Source organism: Schistocerca gregaria, chromosome 10 (assembly GCF_023897955.1).
Source record: "Schistocerca gregaria isolate iqSchGreg1 chromosome 10, iqSchGreg1.2, whole genome shotgun sequence".
NCBI classification, from domain to species: domain Eukaryota; kingdom Metazoa; phylum Arthropoda; class Insecta; order Orthoptera; family Acrididae; genus Schistocerca; species Schistocerca gregaria.
Genome location: NC_064929.1, coordinates 36,252,074 through 36,269,602, shown reverse-complemented (window position 1 = coordinate 36,269,602; position 17,529 = coordinate 36,252,074). Strand labels below are relative to the sequence as shown.

The 17,529-nt window shown below is 46.9% G+C and overlaps 12 non-coding genes across 12 annotated transcripts; all 12 read right to left on the bottom strand.

Moving 5' to 3' along the window:
- Nucleotides 1–33: 33 nt before the first annotated feature.
- On the bottom strand, nt 34–106 carry Trnar-ucg (transfer RNA arginine (anticodon UCG)). The gene has a single exon. It is a non-coding gene; the product is annotated as a tRNA-Arg (tRNA).
- Nucleotides 107–1,022: 916 nt separating this feature from the next.
- Nucleotides 1,023–1,095, bottom strand: Trnak-cuu (transfer RNA lysine (anticodon CUU)). Its single transcript has one exon. It is a non-coding gene; the product is annotated as a tRNA-Lys (tRNA).
- Nucleotides 1,096–1,546: 451 nt separating this feature from the next.
- Trnar-ucg (transfer RNA arginine (anticodon UCG)) lies at nt 1,547–1,619 on the bottom strand. The gene has a single exon. It is a non-coding gene; the product is annotated as a tRNA-Arg (tRNA).
- A 1,461-nt stretch (nt 1,620–3,080) lies between these two features.
- On the bottom strand, nt 3,081–3,153 carry Trnar-ucg (transfer RNA arginine (anticodon UCG)). Its single transcript has one exon. It is a non-coding gene; the product is annotated as a tRNA-Arg (tRNA).
- Nucleotides 3,154–4,620: 1,467 nt separating this feature from the next.
- Nucleotides 4,621–4,693, bottom strand: Trnar-ucg (transfer RNA arginine (anticodon UCG)). The gene has a single exon. It is a non-coding gene; the product is annotated as a tRNA-Arg (tRNA).
- A 916-nt stretch (nt 4,694–5,609) lies between these two features.
- Nucleotides 5,610–5,682, bottom strand: Trnak-cuu (transfer RNA lysine (anticodon CUU)). The gene has a single exon. It is a non-coding gene; the product is annotated as a tRNA-Lys (tRNA).
- A 451-nt stretch (nt 5,683–6,133) lies between these two features.
- Trnar-ucg (transfer RNA arginine (anticodon UCG)) lies at nt 6,134–6,206 on the bottom strand. The gene has a single exon. It is a non-coding gene; the product is annotated as a tRNA-Arg (tRNA).
- Nucleotides 6,207–7,659: 1,453 nt separating this feature from the next.
- On the bottom strand, nt 7,660–7,732 carry Trnar-ucg (transfer RNA arginine (anticodon UCG)). Its single transcript has one exon. It is a non-coding gene; the product is annotated as a tRNA-Arg (tRNA).
- Nucleotides 7,733–9,152: 1,420 nt separating this feature from the next.
- On the bottom strand, nt 9,153–9,225 carry Trnar-ucg (transfer RNA arginine (anticodon UCG)). The gene has a single exon. It is a non-coding gene; the product is annotated as a tRNA-Arg (tRNA).
- A 904-nt stretch (nt 9,226–10,129) lies between these two features.
- Nucleotides 10,130–10,202, bottom strand: Trnak-cuu (transfer RNA lysine (anticodon CUU)). Its single transcript has one exon. It is a non-coding gene; the product is annotated as a tRNA-Lys (tRNA).
- A 4,967-nt stretch (nt 10,203–15,169) lies between these two features.
- Trnar-ucg (transfer RNA arginine (anticodon UCG)) lies at nt 15,170–15,242 on the bottom strand. The gene has a single exon. It is a non-coding gene; the product is annotated as a tRNA-Arg (tRNA).
- Nucleotides 15,243–16,690: 1,448 nt separating this feature from the next.
- On the bottom strand, nt 16,691–16,763 carry Trnar-ucg (transfer RNA arginine (anticodon UCG)). Its single transcript has one exon. It is a non-coding gene; the product is annotated as a tRNA-Arg (tRNA).
- Nucleotides 16,764–17,529: the final 766 nt, after the last annotated feature.

Here is a 17,529-nt window from a genome sequence, read left to right as displayed (position 1 = left end):
AACGGTATGTTTCTTTTTCAGAACTGGAAAACACGACCGTGACAGGATTCGAACCTGCAATCTTCGGATCCGAAGTCCGACGCCTTATCCATTAGGCCACACGGTCACTGACGACCAAGTACAACTTATATACGACTCATCACGAAACGCTCACGCCCCTGAGGAATTGTGTTTTCGTTCCACACAGCCGCTGCCCCTTACTCTTTCCCGCCCATTCGTTACATTCAACCTCTTACGAGACCGACCAAACATAGACAGGAAAACAAGACCACACACTTTGAGCATTCGGAATCGATGGCAGGGTGTCCCTCGCCGCATTTGCTACAATGGCAATTTGCTACTTCTGCAGAAGCGGCGGCGACGACGACGGCGACGACGACGACGACGACCGCGAGTGGCTCTGAGATTTGTGAGAAATATATCTATAGAATGTAATTCAAACTGCCTCGTCCCACCTTATGCAGTACTGCTTTGGCAAATGCTTTATCTGCGCCATTCGCCTTAATCACATCTGAGAGTAATTCTTAATAATACGCCTGTCGCTAATGGTTCCTCATCACAGATACTGTTTGCTATACGGCCACGATGCGCAACTGATTTCCCAGATTCGTCTTCCTCCTGTGAGGATGGAACTCACGAACCCTGGTTTACTAGACCAATGCTCTACCACTGAGCTAAACAGGCGCCGCCTAGTGGCACTTTTGTGTACTTCGTCCGTACGGTCGTCTGAATCATCAGACTTCAGCTGACAACACTTCATATTTTCGACTAATATTTGCAGCTATGGCGACCCATTACTGCTTGGCCACACATCTGACACGTGGCCGATGTTCTCTCCAAACAAAACCACCTGCACTTCACAACATGACTTTCACACATGTCTACAATATCACCTTCACCTTCAAATACAGTTTTCTTGCGACTGATGGAGACGTAGGCAAATTTTAAAGTTGCTATTTCCATTACATCACGTTAATCAGAAAATCGGTAATTTACATCTGCAGCAAAAAAAAATTCCGTTCCGCCCAGCGAAGGGCTCGAACCCACGACCCTGTGAATAAGAGTCTCATGCTCTACCGACTGAGCTAGCCGTGCTGCCTCGTTGGATACCTGCTGGGCAGCAGATCACACTGTACTCGTTTGGGTTGGGTGGTCCCATACAGTATCTCTCCATGCTGCCTAATGTTTTCCTAACGTCACACTCGTCACGTTCTTCACTTTTATTTCATAATCATTTCTGAGAGGTAAAGGAATTGCATGACAATCTGCAGAGCTTGCGGCGTCAAAATTAACACACATACTTGATGTGACTCAAAAGCCGAACGAGTTACTTTCCGACGTTGTTTTAGATGTGCAAGTACCAGTCAAAACTCGCGGTGAGGGCACTCTGCCGACCATTTCGCTAGTTAACACCGGTCTTGTTGTGTGTGTTTCAGGCTAAAGACCATCTCCAAGCACAGAATGGTCAACAGCAACATTCAGACGGTTTCGTACTGCTCAATTGCTACATTAAAACGGTATGTTTCTTTTTCAGGACTGGAAAACACGACCGTGACAGGATTCGAACCTGCAATCTTCGGATCCGAAGTCCGACGCCTTATCCATTAGGCCACACGGTCACTGACGACCAAGTACAACCTATATACGAGTCATCTCGCAACGCTCACGCCCCTGAGGAATTGTGTTTTCGTTCCACACAGCCGCTGCCCCTTACTCTTTCCCGCCCATTCGTTACATTCAACCTCTTACGAGACCGACCAAACATAGACAGGAAAACAAGACGACACACTTTGAGCATTCGGAATCGATGGCAGGGTGTCCCTCGCCGCATTTGCTACAACGGCAATTTGCTACTTCTGCAGAAGCGGCGGCGGCGGCGGCGGCGACGACGACGACGACGACGACGACGACGACGACGACGACCGCGAGTGGCTCTGAGATTTGTGAGAAATACATCTATAGAATGTAATTCAAACTGCCTCGTCCCACCTTATGCCGTACTGCTTTGGCAAATGCTTTATCTGCGCCATTCGCCTTAATCACATCTGAGAGTAATTCTTAATAATACGCCTGTCGCTAATTGTTCCTCATCACAGATACTGTTTGCTATACGGCCACGATGCACAACTGATTTCCCAGATTCGTCTTCCTCCTGTGAGGATGGAACTCACGAACCCTGGTTTACTAGACCAATGCTCTACCACTGAGCTAAACAGGCGCCGCCTAGCGGCACTTTTGCGTACTTTGTCCGCACGGTCGTCTGAATCATCAGACTTCAGCTGACAACACTTCATATTTTCGACTAATATTTGCAGCTATGGCGACCCATTACTGCTTGGCTACACATCTGACACGTAGCTGATGTTCTCTCCAAACAAAACCACCTGCACTTCAGAACATGAGTTTCACACATGTCTACAAAATCACCTTCACCTTCAAATACAGTTTTCTTGCGACTGATGGAGACGTAGGCAAATTTTAAAGTTGCTATTTCCATTACATCACGTTAATCAGAAAATCGGTAATTTACATCTGCAGCGGAAAAAAATTCCGTTCCGCCCAGCGTAGGGCTAGAACCCACGCCCCTGTGAATAAGAGTCTCATGCTCTACCAACTGAACTAACCGTGCTGCCTCGTTGGATACCTGCTGGGTAGCAGATCACACTGTACTCGTTTGGGTTGGGTGGTCCCATACAGTATCTCTCCATGCTGCCTAATGTTTTCCTAACGTCACACTCGTCACGTTCTTCACTTTTATTTCATAATCATTTCTGAGAGGTAAAGGAATTGCATGACAATCTGCAGAGCTTGCGGCGTCAAAATTAACACACATACTTGATGTGACTCAAAAGCCGAACGAGTTACTTTCCGACGTTGTTTTAGATGTGCAAGTACCAGTCAAAACTCGCGGTGAGGGCACTCTGCCGACCATTTCGCTAGTTAACACCGGTCTTGTTGTGTGTGTTTCAGGCTAAAGACCATCTCCAAGCACAGAATGGTCAACAGCAACATTCAGACGGTTTCGTACTGCTCAATTGCTACATTAAAACGGTATGTTTCTTTTTCAGGACTGGAAAACACGACCGTGACAGGATTCGAACCTGCAATCTTCGGATCCGAAGTCCGACGCCTTATCCATTAGGCCACACGGTCACTGACGACCAAGTACAACTTATATACGAGTCATCTCGAAAAGCTCACGCCCCTGAGGCATTGTGTTTTCGTTCCACACAGCCGCTGCCCCTTACTCTTTCCCGCCCATTCGTTACATTCAACCTCTTACGAGACCGACCAAACATAGACAGGAAAACAAGACGACACACTTTGAGCATTCGGAATCGATGGCAGGGTGTCCCTCGCCGCATTTGCTACAATGGCAATTTGCTACTTCTGCAGAAGCGGCGGCGGCGACGACGACGACGACGACGACGACGACGACGACGACGACGACGACGACGACGACCGCGAGTGGCTCTGAGATTTGTGAGAAATACATCTATAGAATGTAATTCAAACTGCCTCGTCCCACCTTATGCCGTACTGCTTTGGCAAATGCTTTATCTGCGCCATTCGCCTTAATCACATCTGAGAGTAATTCTTAATAATACGCCTGTCGCTAATGGTTCCTCATCACAGATACTGTTTGCTATACGGCCACGATGCAAACCTGATTTCCCAGATTCGTCTTCCTCCTGTGAGGATGGAACTCACGAACCCTGGTTTACTAGACCAATGCTCTACCACTGAGCTAAACAGGCGCCGCCTAGCGGCACTTTTGCGTACTTTGTCCGCACGGTCGTCTGAATCATCAGACTTCAGCTGACAACACTTCATATTTTCGACTAATATTTGCAGCTATGGCGACCCATTACTGCTTCGCTACACATCTGACACGTAGCTGATGTTCTCTCCAAACAAAACCACCTGCACTTCAGAACATGAGTTTCACACATGTCTACAAAATCACCTTCACCTTCAAATACAGTTTTCTTGCGACTGATGGAGACGTAGGCAAATTTTAAAGTTGCTATTTCCATTACATCACCTTAATCAGAAAATCTTTAATTTACATCTGCAGCGGAAAAAAATTCCGTTCCGCCCAGCGTAGGGCTAGAACCCACGCCCCTGTGAATAAGAGTCTCATGCTCTACCAACTGAGCTAACCGTGCTGCCTCGTTGGATACCTGCTGGGTAGCAGATCACACTGTACTCGTTTGGGTTGGGTGGTCCCATACAGTATCTCTCCATGCTGCCTAATGTTTTCCTAACGTCACACTCGTCACGTTCTTCACTTTTATTTCATAATCATTTCTGAGAGGTAAAGGAATTGCATGACAATCTGCAGAGCTTGCGGCGTCAAAATTAACACACATACTTGATGTGACTCAAAAGCCGAACGAGTTACTTTCCGACGTTGTTTTAGATGTGCAAGTACCAGTCAAAACTCGCGGTGAGGGCACTCTGCCGACCATTTCGCTAGTTAACACCGGTCTTGTTGTGTGTGTTTCAGGCTAAAGACCATCTCCAAGCACAGAATGGTCAACAGCAACATTCAGACGGTTTCGTACTGCTCAATTGCTACATTAAAACGGTATGTTTCTTTTTCAGGACTGGAAAACACGACCGTGACAGGATTCGAACCTGCAATCTTCGGATCCGAAGTCCGACGCCTTATCCATTAGGCCACACGGTCACTGACGACCAAGTACAACTTATATACGAGTCATCTCGAAACGCTCACGCCCCTGAGGAATTGTGTTTTCGTTCCACACAGCCGCTGCCCCTTACTCTTTCCCACCCATTCGTTACATTCAACCTCTTTCGAGACCGACCAAACATAGACAGGAAAACAAGACGACACACTTTGAGCATTCGGAATCGATGGCAGGGTGTCCCTCGCCGCATTTGCTACAATGGCAATTTGCTACTTCTGCAGAAGCGGCGGCGACGACGACGACGACGACGACGACGACGACCGCGAGTGGCTCTGAGATTTGTGAGAAATACATCTATAGAATGTAATTCAAACTGCCTCGTCCCACCTTATGCCGTACTGCTTTGGCAAATGCTTTATCTGCGCCATTCGCCTTAATCACATCTGAGAGTAATTCTTAATAATACGCCTGTCGCTAATTGTTCCTCATCACAGATACTGTTTGCTATACGGCCACGATGCACAACTGATTTCCCAGATTCGTCTTCCTCCTGTGAGGATGGAACTCACGAACCCTGGTTTACTAGACCAATGCTCTACCACTGAGCTAAACAGGCGCCGCCTAGCGGCACTTTTGCGTACTTTGTCCGCACGGTCGTCTGAATCATCAGACTTCAGCTGACAACACTTCATATTTTCGACTAATATTTGCAGCTATGGCGACCCATTACTGCTGGGCTACACATCTGACACGTAGCTGATGTTCTCTCCAAACAAAACCACCTGCACTTCAGAACATGAGTTTCACACATGTCTACAAAATCACCTTCACCTTCAAATACAGTTTTCTTGCGACTGATGGAGACGTAGGCAAATTTTAAAGTTGCTATTTCCATTACATCACGTTAATCAGAAAATCGGTAATTTACATCTGCAGCAAAAAAAAATTCCGTTCCGCCCAGCGAAGGGCTCGAACCCACGACCCTGTGAATAAGAGTCTCATGCTCTACCGACTGAGCTAGCCGTGCTGCCTCGTTGGATACCTGCTGGGCAGCAGATCACACTGTACTCGTTTGGGTTGGGTGGTCCCATACAGTATCTCTCCATGCTGCCTAATGTTTTCCTAACGTCACACTCGTCACGTTCTTCACTTTTATTTCATAATCATTTCTGAGAGGTAAAGGAATTGCATGACAATCTGCAGAGCTTGCGGCGTCAAAATTAACACACATACTTGATGTGACTCAAAAGCCGAACGAGTTACTTTCCGACGTTGTTTTAGATGTGCAAGTACCAGTCAAAACTCGCGGTGAGGGCACTCTGCCGACCATGTCGCTAGTTAACACCGGTCTTGTTGTGTGTGTTTCAGGCTAAAGACCATCTCCAAGCACAGAATGGTCAACAGCAACATTCAGACGGTTTCGTACTGCTCAATTGCTACATTAAAACGGTATGTTTCTTTTTCAGGACTGGAAAACACGACCGTGACAGGATTCGAACCTGCAATCTTCGGATCCGAAGTCCGACGCCTTATCCATTAGGCCACACGGTCACTGACGACCAAGTACAACCTATATACGAGTCATCTCGAAACGCTCACGCCCCTGAGGAATTGTGTTTTCGTTCCACACAGCCGCTGCCCCTTACTCTTTCCCGCCCATTCGTTACATTCAACCTCTTACGAGACCGACCAAACATAGACAGGAAAACAAGACGACACACTTTGAGCATTCGGAATCGATTGCAGGGTGTCCCTCGCCGCATTTGCTACAATGGCAATTTGCTACTTCTGCAGAAGCGGCGGCGGCGGCGACGGCGGCGGCGACGACGACGACGACGACGACGACCGCGAGTGGCTCTGAGATTTGTGAGAAATACATCTATAGAATGTAATTCAAACTGCCTCGTCCCACCTTATGCCGTACTGCTTTGGCAAATGCTTTATCTGCGCCATTCGCCTTAATCACATCTGAGAGTAATTCTTAATAATACGCCTGTCGCTAATGGTTCCTCATCACAGATACTGTTTGCTATACGGCCACGATGCACAACTGATTTCCCAGATTCGTCTTCCTCCTGTGAGGATGGAACTCACGAACCCTGGTTTACTAGACCAATGCTCTACCACTGAGCTAAACAGGCGCCGCCTAGCGGCACTTTTGCGTACTTTGTCCGCACGGTCGTCTGAATCATCAGACTTCAGCTGACAACACTTCATATTTTCGACTAATATTTGCAGCTATGGCGACCCATTACTGCTTCGCTACACATCTGACACGTAGCTGATGTTCTCTCCAAACAAAACCACCTGCACTTCAGAACATGAGTTTCACACATGTCTACAAAATCACCTTCACCTTCAAATACAGTTTTCTTGCGACTGATGGAGACGTAGGCAAATTGTAAAGTTGCTATTTCCATTACATCACGTTAATCAGAAAATCGGTAATTTACATCTGCAGCGGAAAAAAATTCCGTTCCGCCCAGCGTAGGGCTAGAACCCACGCCCCTGTGAATAAGAGTCTCATGCTCTACCAACTGAGCTAACCGTGCTGCCTCGTTGGATACCTGCTGGGTAGCAGATCACACTGTACTCGTTTGGGTTGGGTGGTCCCATACAGTATCTCTCCATGCTGCCTAATGTTTTCCTAACGTCACACTCGTCACGTTCTTCACTTTTATTTCATAATCATTTCTGAGAGGTAAAGGAATTGCATGACAATCTGCAGAGCTTGCGGCGTCAAAATTAACACACATACTTGATGTGACTCAAAAGCCGAACGAGTTACTTTCCGACGTTGTTTTAGATGTGCAAGTACCAGTCAAAACTCGCGGTGAGGGCACTCTGCCGGCCATTTCGCTAGTTAACACCGGTCTTGTTGTGTGTGTTTCAGGCTAAAGACCATCTCCAAGCACAGAATGGTCAACAGCAACATTCAGACGTTTTCGTACTGCTCAATTGCTACATTAAAACGGTATGTTTGTTTTTCAGAACTTGAAAAACACGACCATGACAGGATTCGATCCTGCAATCTTCGGATCCGAAGTCCGACGCCTTATCCATTAGGCCACACGGTCACTGACGACCAAGTACAACTTATATACGAGTCATCTCGAAAAGCTCACGCCCCTGAGGCATTGTGTTTTCGTTCCACACAGCCGCTGCCCCTTACTCTTTCCCGCCCATTCGTTACATTCAACCTCTTACGAGACCGACCAAACATAGACAGGAAAACAAGACGACACACTTTGAGCATTCGGAATCGATGGCAGGGTGTCCCTCGCCGCATTTGCTACAATGGCCATTTGCTACTTCTGCAGAAGCGACGACGACGACGACCGCGAGAGGCTCTGAGATTTGTGAGAAGTACATCTATAGAATGTAATTCAGACTGCCTCGTCCCACCTTATGCCATACTGCTTTGGCAAATGCTTTATCTGCGCCATTCGCCTTAATCACATCTGAGAGTAATTCTTAATAATACGCCTGTCGCTAATGGTTCCTCATCACAGATACTGTTTGCTATACGGCCACGAAGCACAACTGATTTCCCAGATTCGTCTTCCTCCTGTGAGGATGGAACTCACGAACCCTGGTTTACTAGACCAATGCTCTACCACTGAGCTAAACAGGCGCCGCCTAGCGGCACTTTTGCGTACTTTGTCCGCACGGTCGTCTGAATCATCAGACTTCAGCTGACAACACTTCATATTTTCGACTAATATTTGCAGCTATGGCGATCCATTACTGCTTGGCTACACATCTGACACCTAGCTGATGTTCTCTCCAAACAAAACCACCTGCACTTCAGAACATGAGTTTCACACATGTCTACAAAATCACCTTCACCTTCAAATACAGTTTTCTTGCGACTGATGGAGACGTAGGCAAATTTTAAAGTTGCTATTTCCATTACATCACGTTAATCAGAAAATCGGTAATTTACATCTGCAGCGGAAAAAAATTCCGTTCCGCCCAGCGTAGGGCTAGAACCCACGCCCCTGTGAATAAGAGTCTCATGCTCTACCAACTGAGCTAACCGTGCTGCCTCGTTGGATACCTGCTGGGTAGCAGATCACACTGTACTCGTTTGGGTTGGGTGGTCCCATACAGTATCTCTCCATGCTGCCTAATGTTTTCCTAACGTCACACTCGTCACGTTCTTCACTTTTATTTCATAATCATTTCTGAGAGGTAAAGGAATTGCATGACAATCTGCAGAGCTTGCGGCGTCAAAATTAACACACATACTTGATGTGACTCAAAAGCCGAACGAGTTACTTTCCGACGTTGTTTTAGATGTGCAGGTGCCAGTCAAAACTCGCGGTGAGGGCACTCTGCCGACCATTTCGCAAGGTAACACCGGTCTTGTTGTGTGTGTTTCAGGCTCAAGACCATCTCCAAGCACAGAATGGTCAACAGCAACATTCAGACGGTTTCGTACTGCTCAATTGCTACATTAAAACGGTATGTTTGTTTTTCAGAACTTGAAAAACACGACCGTGACAGGATTCGATCCTGCAATCTTCGGATCCGAAGTCCGACGCCTTATCCATTAGGCCACACGATCACTGACGACCAAGTACAACTTATATACGAGTCATCTCGAAAAGCTCACGCCCCTGAGGCATTGTGTTTTCGTTCCACACAGCCGCTGCCCCTTACTCTTTCCCGCCCATTCGTTACATTCAACCTCTTACGAGACCGACCAAACATAGACAGGAAAACAAGACGACACACTTTGAGCATTCGGAATCGATGGCAGGGTGTCCCTCGCCGCATTTGCTACAATGGCAATTTGCTACTTCTGCAGAAGCGGCGGCGGCGACGACGACGACGACCGCGAGTGGCTATGAGATTTGTGAGAAGTACATCTATAGAATGTAATTCAAACTGCCTCGTCCCACCTTATGCCGTACTGCTTTGGCAAATGCTTTATCTGCGCCATTCGCTTTAATCACATCTGAGAGTAATTCTTAATAATACGCCTGTCGCTAATTGTTCCTCATCAGAGATACAGTTTGCTATACGGCCACGATGCGCAACTGATTTCCCAGATTCGTCTTCCTCCTGTGAGGATGGAACTCACGAACCCTGGTTTACTAGACCAATGCTCTACCACTGAGCTAAACAGGCGCAGCCTAGTGGCACTTTTGCGTACTTCGTCCGTACGGTCGTCTGAATCATCAGACTTCAGCTGACAACACTTCATATTTTCGACTAATATTTGCAGCTATGTCGACCCATTACTGCTTGGCTACACATCTGACACGTAGCCGATGTTCTCTCCAAACAAAACCACCTGCACTTCAGAACATGAGTTTCACACATGTCTACAAAATCACCTTCACCTTCAAATACAGTTTTCTTGCGACTGATGGAGACGTAGGCAAATTTTAAAGTTGCTATTTCCATTACATCACGTTAATCAGAAAATCGGTAATTTACATCTGCAGCGGAAAAAAATTCCGTTCCGCCCAGCGTAGGGCTCGAACCCACGACCCTGTGAATAAGCGTCTCATGCTCTACCGACTGAGCTAGCCGTGCTGCCTCGTTGGATACCTGCTGGGAAGCAGATCACACTGTACTCGTTTGGGTTGGGTAGTCCCATACAGTATCTCTCCATGCTGCCTAATGTTTTCCTAACGTCACACTCGTCACGTTCTTCACTTTTATTTCATAATCATTTCTGAGAGGTAAAGGAATTGCATGACAATCTGCAGAGCTTGCGGCGTCAAAATTAACACACATACTAGATGTGACTCAAAAGCCGAACGAGTTACTTTCCGACGTTGTTTTAGATGTGCAAGTACCAGTCAAAACTCGCGGTTAGGGCACTCTGCCGACCATTTCGCTAGTTAACACCGGTCTTGTTGTGTTGTGTTTCAGGCTAAAGACCATCTCCAAGCACAGAATAGTCAACAGCAACATTCAGACGGTTTCGTACTGCTCAATTGCTACATTAAAACGGTATGTTTGTTTTTCAGAACTGGAAAAACACGACCGTGACAGGATTCGAAACTGCAATCTTCGGATCCGAAGTCAGACGCCTTATCCATTAGGCCACACGGTCACTGACGACCAAGTACAACTTATATACGACTCATCTCGAAACGACCACGCCCCTGAGGAATTGTGTTTTCGTTCCACACAGCCGCTGCCCCTTATTCTTTCCCGCCCATTCGTTACATTCAACCTCTTACGAGACCGACCAAACATAGACAGGAAAACAAGACCAAACACTTTGAGCATTCGGAATCGATGGCAGGGTGTCCCTCGCCGCATTTGCTACAATGGCCATTTGCTACTTCTGCAGAAGCGACGACGACGACAACGACGACGACGACGACGACGACGACGACGACGACCGCGAGAGGCTCTGAGATTTGTGAGAAGTACATCTATAGAATGTAATTCAGACTGCCTCGTCCCACCTTATGCCGTACTGCTTTGGCAAATGCTTTATCTGCGCCATTCGCTTTAATCACATCTGAGAGTAATTCTTAATAATACGCCTGTCGCTAATGGATCCTCATCAGAGATACTGTTTGCTATACGGCCACGATGCGCAACTGATTTCCCAGATTCGTCTTCCTCCTGTGAGGATGGAACTCACGAACCCTGGTTTACTAGACCAATGCTCTACCACTGAGCTAAACAGGCGCAGCCTAGTGGCACTTTTGCGTACTTCGTCCGTACGGTCGTCTGAATCATCAGACTTCAGCTGACAACACTTCATATTTTCGACTAATATTTGCAGCTATGGCGACCCATTACTGCTTGGCTACACATCTGACACGTAGCCGATGTTCTCTCCAAACAAAACCACCTGCACTTCAGAACATGAGTTTCACACATGTCTACAAAATCACCTTCACCTTCAAATACAGTTTTCTTGCGACTGATGGAGACGTAGGCAAATTTTAAAGTTGCTATTTCCATTACAACATGTTAATCAGAAAATCGGTAATTTACATCTGCAGCGGAAAAAAATTCCGTTCCGCCCAGCGTAGGGCTAGAACCCACGACCCTGTGAATAAGAGCCTCATGCTCTACCGACTGAGCTGGCCGTGCTGCCTCGTTGGATACCTGCTGGGTAGTAGATCACACTGTACTCGTTTGGTTTGTGTGGTCCCATACAGTATCTCTCCATGCTGCCTAATGTTTTCCTAACGTCACACTCGTCACGTACTTCACTTTTATTTCATAATCATTTCTGAGAGGTAAAGGAATTGCATGACAATCTGCAGAGTTAGCGGCGTCAAAATTAACACACATACTTGATGTGACTCAAAAGCCGAACGAGCTACTTTCCGACGTTGTTTTAGATGTGCAAGTACCAGTCAAAACTCGCGGTGAGGGCACTCTGCCGACCATTTCGCTAGTTAACACCGGTCTTGTTGTGTTGTGTTTCAGGCTAAAGACCATCTCCAAGCACAGAATAGTCAACAGCAACATTCAGACGGTTTCGTACTGCTCAATTGCTACATTAAAACGGTATGTTTGTTTTTCAGAACTGGAAAAACACGACCGTGACAGGATTCGAAACTGCAATCTTCGGATCCGAAGTCCGACGCCTTATCCATTACGCCACACGGTCACTGACGACCAAGTACAACTTATATACGACTCATCTCGAAACGACCACGCCCCTGAGGAATTGTGTTTTCGTTCCACACAGCCGCTGCCCCTTATTCTTTCCCGCCCATTCGTTACATTCAACCTCTTTCGAGACCGACCAAACATAGACAGGAAAACAAGACCACACACTTTGAGCATTCGGAATCGATGGCAGGGTGTCCCTCGCCGCATTTGCTACAATGGCCATTTGCTACTTCTGCAGAAGCGACGACGACGACGACCGCGAGAGGCTCTGAGATTTGTGAGAAGTACATCTATAGAATGTAATTCAGACTGCCTCGTCCCACCTTATGCCATACTGCTTTGGCAAATGCTTTATCTGCGCCAGTCGCCTTAATCACATCTGAGAGTAATTCTTAATAATACGCCTGTCGCTAATGGTTCCTCATCACAGATACTGTTTGCTATACGGCCACGATGCACAACTGATTTCCCAGATTCGTCTTCCTCCTGTGAGGATGGAACTCACGAACCCTGGTTTACTAGACCAATGCTCTACCACTGAGCTAAACAGGCGCCGCCTAGCGGCACTTTTGCGTACTTTGTCCGCACGGTCGTCTGAATCATCAGACTTCAGCTGACAACACTTCATATTTTCGACTAATATTTGCAGCTATGGCGATCCATTACTGCTTGGCTACACATCTGACACCTAGCTGATGTTCTCTCCAAACAAAACCACCTGCACTTCAGAACATGAGTTTCACACATGTCTACAAAATCACCTTCACCTTCAAATACAGTTTTCTTGCGACTGATGGAGACGTAGGCAAATTTTAAAGTTGCTATTTCCATTACAACATGTTAATCAGAAAATCGGTAATTTACATTTGCAGCGGAAAAAAATTCCGTTCCGCCCAGCGTAGGGCTCGAACCCACGACCCTGTGAATAAGAGCCTCATGCTCTACCGACTGAGCTGGCCGTGCTGCCTCGTTGGATACCTGCTGGGTAGTAGATCACACTGTACTCGTTTGGTTTGGGTGGTCCCATACAGTATCTCTCCATGCTGCCTAATGTTTTCCTAACGTCACACTCGTCACGTACTTCACTTTTATTTCATAATCATTTCTGAGAGGTAAAGGAATTGCATGACAATCTGCAGAGTTAGCGGCGTCAAAATTAACACACATACTTGATGTGACTCAAAAGCCGAACGAGCTACTTTCCGACGTTGTTTTAGATGTGCAAGTACCAGTCAAAACTCGCGGTGAGGGCACTCTGCCGACCATTTCGCTAGTTAACACCGGTCTTGTTGTGTTGTGTTTCAGGCTAAAGACCATCTCCAAGCACAGAATAGTCAACAGCAACATTCAGACGGTTTCGTACTGCTCAATTGCTACATTAAAACGGTATGTTTGTTTTTCAGAACTGGAAAAACACGCCCGTGACAGGATTCGAAACTGCAATCTTCGGATCCGAAGTCCGACGCCTTATCCATTACGCCACACGGTCACTGACGACCAAGTACAACTTATATACGACTCATCTCGAAACGACCACGCCCCTGAGGAATTGTGTTTTCGTTCCACACAGCCGCTGCCCCTTATTCTTTCCCGCCCATTCGTTACATTCAACCTCTTTCGAGACCGACCAAACATAGACAGGAAAACAAGACCACACACTTTGAGCATTCGGAATCGATGGCAGGGTGTCCCTCGCCGCATTTGCTACAATGGCCATTTGCTACTTCTGCAGAAGCGACGACGACGACAACCGCGAGAGGCTCTGAGATTTGTGAGAAGTACATCTACAGAATGTAATTCAGACTGCCTCGTCCCACCTTATGCCATACTGCTTTGGCAAATGCTTTATCTGCGCCATTCGCCTTAATCACATCTGAGAGTAATTCTTAATAATACGCCTGTCGCTAATGGTTCCTCATCACAGATACTGTTTGCTATACGGCCACGATGCACAACTGATTTCCCAGATTCGTCTTCCTCCTGTGAGGATGGAACTCACGAACCCTGGTTTACTAGACCAATGCTCTACCACTGAGCTAAACAGGCGCCGCCTAGCGGCACTTTTGCGTACTTTGTCCGCACGGTCGTCTGAATCATCAGACTTCAGCTGACAACACTTCATATTTTCGACTAATATTTGCAGCTATGGCGATCCATTACTGCTTGGCTACACATCTGACACCTAGCTGATGTTCTCTCCAAACAAAACCACCTGCACTTCAGAACATGAGTTTCACACATGTCTACAAAATCACCTTCACCTTCAAATACAGTTTTCTTGCGACTGATGGAGACGTAGGCAAATTTTAAAGTTGCTATTTTCATTACATCACGTTAATCAGAAAATCGGTAATTTACATCTGCAGCGGAAAAAAATTCCGTTCCGCCCAGCGTAGGGCTAGAACCCACGCCCCTGTGAATAAGAGTCTCATGCTCTACCAACTGAGCTAACCGTGCTGCCTCGCTGGATACCTGCTGGGTAGCAGATCACACTGTACTCGTTTGGGTTGGGTGGTCCCATACAGTATCTCTCCATGCTGCCTAATGTTTTCCTAACGTCACACTCGTCACGTTCTTCACTTTTATTTCATAATCATTTCTGAGAGGTAAAGGAATTGCATGACAATCTGCAGAGCTTGCGGCGTCAAAATTAACACACATACTTGATGTGACTCAAAAGCCGAACGAGTTACTTTCCGACGTTGTTTTAGATGTGCAGGTGCCAGTCAAAACTCGCGGTGAGGGCACTCTGCCGACCATTTCGCAAGGTAACACCGGTCTTGTTGTGTGTGTTTCAGGCTCAAGACCATCTCCAAGCACAGAATGGTCAACAGCAACATTCAGACGGTTTCGTACTGCTCAATTGCTACATTAAAACGGTATGTTTGTTTTTCAGAACTTGAAAAACACGACCGTGACAGGATTCGATCCTGCAATCTTCGGATCCGAAGTCCGACGCCTTATCCATTAGGCCACACGGTCACTGAAGACCAAGTACAACTTATATACGAGTCATCTCGAAAAGCTCACGCCCCTGAGGCATTGTGTTTTCGTTCCACACAGCCGCTGCCCCTTACTCTTTCCCGCCCATTCGTTACATTCAACCTCTTACGAGACCGACCAAACATAGACAGGAAAACAAGACGACACACTTTGAGCATTCGGAATCGATGGCAGGGTGTCCCTCGCCGCATTTGCTACAATGGCAATTTGCTACTTCTGCAGAAGCGGCGGCGGCGGCGGCGGCGGCGACGACGACGACGACGACGACCGCGAGTGGCTCTGAGATTTGTGAGAAATACATCTATAGAATGTAATTCAAACTGCCTCGTCCCACCTTATGCCGTACTGCTTTGGCAAATGCTTTATCTGCGCCATTCGCCTTAATCACATCTGAGAGTAATTCTTAATAATACGCCTGTCGCTAATGGTTCCTCATCACAGATACTGTTTGCTATACGGCCACGATGCACAACTGATTTCCCAGATTCGTCTTCCTCCTGTGAGGATGGAACTCACGAACCCTGGTTTACTAGACCAATGCTCTACCACTGAGCTAAACAGGCGCCGCCTAGCGGCACTTTTGCGTACTTCGTCCGCACGGTCGTCTGAACCATCAGACTTCAGCTGACAACACTTCATATTTTCGACTAATATTTGCAGCTATAGCGACCCATTACTGCTTGGCTACACATCTGACACGTAGCTGATGTTCTCTCCAAACAATACCACCTGCACTTCAGAACATGAGTTTCACACATGTCTACAAAATCACCTTCACCTTCAAATACAGTTTTCTTGCGACTGATGGAGACGTAGGCAAATTTTAAAGTTGCTATTTCCATTACATCACGTTAATCAGAAAATCGGTAATTTACATCTGCAGCGGAAAAAAATTCCGTTCCGCCCAGCGTAGGGCTAGAACCCACGCCCCTGTGAATAAGAGTCTCATGCTCTACCAACTGAGCTAACCGTGCTGCCTCGTTGGATACCTGCTGGGTAGCAGATCACACTGTACTCGTTTGGGTTGGGTGGTCCCATACAGTATCTCTCCATGCTGCCTAATGTTTTCCTAACGTCACACTCGTCACGTTCTTCACTTTTATTTCATAATCATTTCTGAGAGGTAAAGGAATTGCATGACAATCTGCAGAGCTTGCGGCGTCAAAATTAACACACATACTTGATGTGACTCAAAAGCCGAACGAGTTACTTTCCGACGTTGTTTTAGATGTGCAAGTACCAGTCAAAACTCGCGGTGAGGGCACTCTGCCGACCATTTCGCTAGTTAACACCGGTCTTGTTGTGTGTGTTTCAGGCTAAAGACCATCTCCAAACACAGAATGGTCAACAGCAACATTCAGACGTTTTCGTACTGCTCAATTGCTACATTAAAACGGTATGTTTGTTTTTCAGAACTGGTAAAAACACGACCGTGACAGGATTCGAACCTGCAATCTTCGGATCCGAAGACCGACGCCTTATCCATTAGGCCACACCGTCACTGACGACCAAGTACAACTTATATACGACTCATTACGAAACGCTCACGCCCCTGAGGAATTGTGTTTTCGTTCCACACAGCCGCTGCCCCTTACTCTTTCCCGCCCATTCGTTACATTCAACCACTTACGAGACCGACCAAACATAGACAGGAAAACAAGACGACACACTTTGAGCATTCGGAATCGATGGCAGGGTGTCCCTCGCCGCATTTGCTACAATGGCAATTTGCTACTTCTGCAGAAGCGGCGGCGGCGACGACGACGACGACGACGACGACGACGACCGCGAGTAGCTCTGAGATTTGTGAGAAGTACATCTATAGAATGTAATTCAAACTGCCTCGTCCCACCTTATGCCGTACTGCTTTGGCAAATGCTTTATCTGCGCCATTCGCTTTAATCACATCTGAGAGTAATTCTTAATAATACGCCTGTCGCTAATTGTTCCTCATCAGAGATACAGTTTGCTATACGGCCACGATGCGCAACTGATTTCCCAGATTCGTCTTCCTCCTGTGAGGATGGAACTCACGAACCCTGGTTTACTAGACCAATGCTCTACCACTGAGCTAAACAGGCGCAGCCTAGTGGCACTTTTGCGTACTTCGTCCGTACGGTCGTCTGAATCATCAGACTTCAGCTGACAACACTTCATATTTTCGACTAATATTTGCAGCTATGGCGACCCATTACTGCTTGGCTACACATCTGACACGTAGCCGATGTTCTCTCCAAACAAAACCACCTGCACTTCAGAACATGAG